The sequence below is a fragment of the Peromyscus eremicus genome, chromosome 16_21 (assembly GCF_949786415.1).
Source record: "Peromyscus eremicus chromosome 16_21, PerEre_H2_v1, whole genome shotgun sequence".
Taxonomy (NCBI): Eukaryota; Metazoa; Chordata; class Mammalia; order Rodentia; family Cricetidae; genus Peromyscus; species Peromyscus eremicus.
The window spans coordinates 58,830,758-58,834,066 of NC_081432.1; the positions used below are offsets into that span (position 1 = coordinate 58,830,758).

General features: G+C 49.8%; 1 pseudogene; it reads left to right on the top strand.

Annotated features, from left to right (window-relative positions):
* Window positions 1–2,685: 2,685 nt before the first annotated feature.
* On the top strand, window positions 2,686–3,027 carry LOC131926045 (large ribosomal subunit protein P1-like; annotated as a pseudogene).
* The last annotated feature ends 282 nt before the right edge of the window (window positions 3,028–3,309 follow it).

Genomic DNA, 3,309 nt, shown 5'->3' on the forward strand with positions numbered 1-3,309 from the left:
GGATGCTCAGGACACTGGATGCTCAGGACACCACATGGATAGAATGCACTCACAGAGGTGCTTGTGATGGAGCTTTTGGTAAGAGCCTATTCCGCCCATCCTCCCTTCGTCCATGTGACCTGCTTTGGGCAGCTGGATGCAGAGATGGGTAGCCACATGCATCCCATCTGAGCAGAGACTTTCGAGCCATGTAGGCTCAAATAATCATTTTCTTTTCCCCCTCTGCCTTGGGAACAGCATGTTCTAGGTGAGAGATGAGGGCTATTCCTCAGCCCAGAGCCCAGGAAGAGTACGCAGTGTCTCAGCCAGGTTGTTAGAGCAGTTTGCTAACACAACCTCGCAAAATCTGACTGATGGGTCTCGGTGAGCGTTTGTGGGATTGCAGCAACTAGAGAAGAAGGGATGGGGGACAGAGTTAGGAGGCTGAATTATGACTGAGATAATGGCCAAGAGGGAGACCCCAGGGAAGGGACCATTTGCATTAGACCATGAAGTATGGTTAAGATTTAGAGAGAAGCAAGGGAGGCAGTGTGTTAATATCCTTATAATCAAGACCATGCACTCTTAGAGTCCTTTGCAGTATGAATTCTGCATGAGAACTCTCCAGTTCCTAAGAATAGTCATTTAACAGTACACTTGGTTCTCTTTTGAAATAGCTTCAAACTCCTCTCATGGCAGAAAGGGACTGCATCTCAACGGCTTGGTCCACCTCATGCAGAGGACATCCAAATAAAATTAAGGTTCACAGCAGAGCGTATAGAAGGATCTGGAAAGAACTCCAGATTCTTGTCTGGGAAGAAACACATTTCACTTTAAGAGGCAGACATTTGATGGCCTGAAACTTGCAGTCATTTTGACCCAGTTCCCTGCAAAGGGTGGGCTGTGAGAACACCCCAGGAGGAGGGGCTGATTGACAGGGCTTGCTATGCCCACCCCCTCAGGATTCCCCTCTCCCCTCTCAGGACAGCCACGGCCGAGCTACAGTAGGACAGGCACACAGTGAAGGCGGGGCTAAGCACTCTGGCCCCTAGAGGCTGTTCCAAGGTCAGAGGTGAGTAGTGCGGGGATGAGTGTGTGTGTGTGTGTGTGTGTGTGTGTGTGTGTGTGTGTGCGCGCGCGCGCGCGCGCGCGCACGTTCAATATAGCAGAGGAAGTCAAGGCAACTAGTTTAATCACAACCATCCCTTGAGGCAATTTTGAATCATTTTCTCATTAGAAAATGCAACGTGTGGTATGACTAACGTCCAATCAGCCTGTAGCTCCAGCGCCCTCGCTCACCCCATTACAGTCTGATGAGCTGGGAGGGGCTTCCGCCTTCTGCTCCCGGGATGCTTGCTGGTCAGAGTCTAGTGATGGAGGAGAGGAGCTTATTTTCAAATATGAACATGAGGCAATCCCATCGAAAGCTGGGGACAAGGCCACCTCCTGGGGGAGACGAGCCGAGGTCCCCACACCTACCTTTGACTGGGGCACAGCCAGAAGCTTCCATTTCTTCCTCCGCTCCTCCCACTGCTCTCCCCAGTCACTTCTGCTCCTCCATCTGTCTTCCTTTCCGCCATGTTGCTTTCCTTCCATCCCGCGGAGTACCCATGTCATTTCCCACGTCTCAGCATTCCTCAATGTGTTTTCCCTTCACCACGAGCCGCCATCTTTATTTCCTTCTCTCTGCCTCCTCTCTCCAGACACGTGTTCCTGACCTGTGTGCATGTCTGCGTGCACGTGTGTGAATGCAACCCACCGGCTGAACCAGGACGTGGTTCTTTCGTGGAAGACCTCAAACATAGCTTTATTTTCCAACCTCAAAGCCAGAGTCAAGGCTGTGTGTGTTGAAAGGGCCTCTCAGAGATGTTCTAGAAGGCATGCCCCACCTCCTCACACCTCAGAGATGTTCTAGAAGGCATGCCCCACCTCTTCACACCTCAGAGATGTTCTAGCAGACATGCCCCACCTCTTCACATCTCAGAGATGTTCTAGCAGACATGCCCCACCTCCTCACACCTCAGAGATGTCCTAGCAGACATGCCCCACCTCCTCACACCTCAGAGATGTTCGAGCAGACATGCCCCACTTCCTCACATCTCAGAGATGTTCTAGCAGACATGCCCCACCTCCTCACACCTCAGAGATGTTCTAGCAGACATGCCCCACCTCCTGACATCGCTACATGATATTGTCATCTACAAAATTCATGTTTGAAAACCATGAAATTAAGTTACAAAAAAAAAAAAAAAACCGAGCAGGAGAGATAACTCAGTAGTTAAAAACACACACTGCTCTTCCAGAAGACCCAAGTGCAGTTCCCAGTGCCCACATCAAGTAGCCCACAGCCACCTGCAACTCCAGCTCTAGGGGATCTGATGCCTCCGACCTTCTCTGGCACATATAATCACATATGTATATCTACACACAGGCACACACACAGGCAGAAATTAAAATAATACAAATAAATCTTTATTTTAAATCTCGTGGTGTTTCAAGTGCATTCACAATCTTGTGTCAGGCTTCACTCACAGCCATCTAGAAGGCCATGTTCTACCACTACAGTGTAGCCACAACTGTAAGGATATAAGGTTATGTCTGCCCTCAGCTGTCTCCAAGCTCTCCATCCTTCCCCTTCCGAGGAAGCTAAGGCTGAGTTGGCCCTCACTTCATCTGGAGATGAACACCATGTTGGCATTCTGCACCATGGCCTCCATCTCCAAGTTCACCTGCACCTACTCCATCCTCATCCTGCACAGCAACAAGATGATGTCTTGGAAGATAAGACCAATGCCCTCGTTGAAGCAGCTGGTGTCAATGTTGAACTTTCCTGGCCTCGCTTGTCTGCAAAGGCCCTGGCCAAAGTCGACACCGGGAGCCTCCTCTGCAATGTAGAGCCTGGTGAGCCTGCTCCAGGAGCTGCAACCATGCTAGCAGGCATCCCGCCCCTCCACTGCTGCTGCCCCTCCTGAAGAGAAGAAAGTGGAGCCAAAGAAAGAAGAATCTGAGGACTCTGGTGGTGACATGGGCTTTGGTGTTTTTGACTAAATCTCTTTTGTTAATATGATCAATAAAAACCTGGGGTTTTTGTTTGTTTGTTTGTTTGTTTGTTTTGTTTTGTTTTGTTTTTCGAGACAGGGTTTCTCTGTCATTTTGGTGCCTGTCCTGGATCTCGTTCTGTAGACCAGGCTGGCCTCAAATTCACAGAGAGCCTCCTGGCTCTGCCTCCCAAGTGCTGGGATTAATGGCATGCACCACTGCCGCCCAGCAAAACCTGTTTTCAAGAGAAAAAAGAAAGAAAGAAAGAAAAAAGAGCCAGGCAGTGGTGGT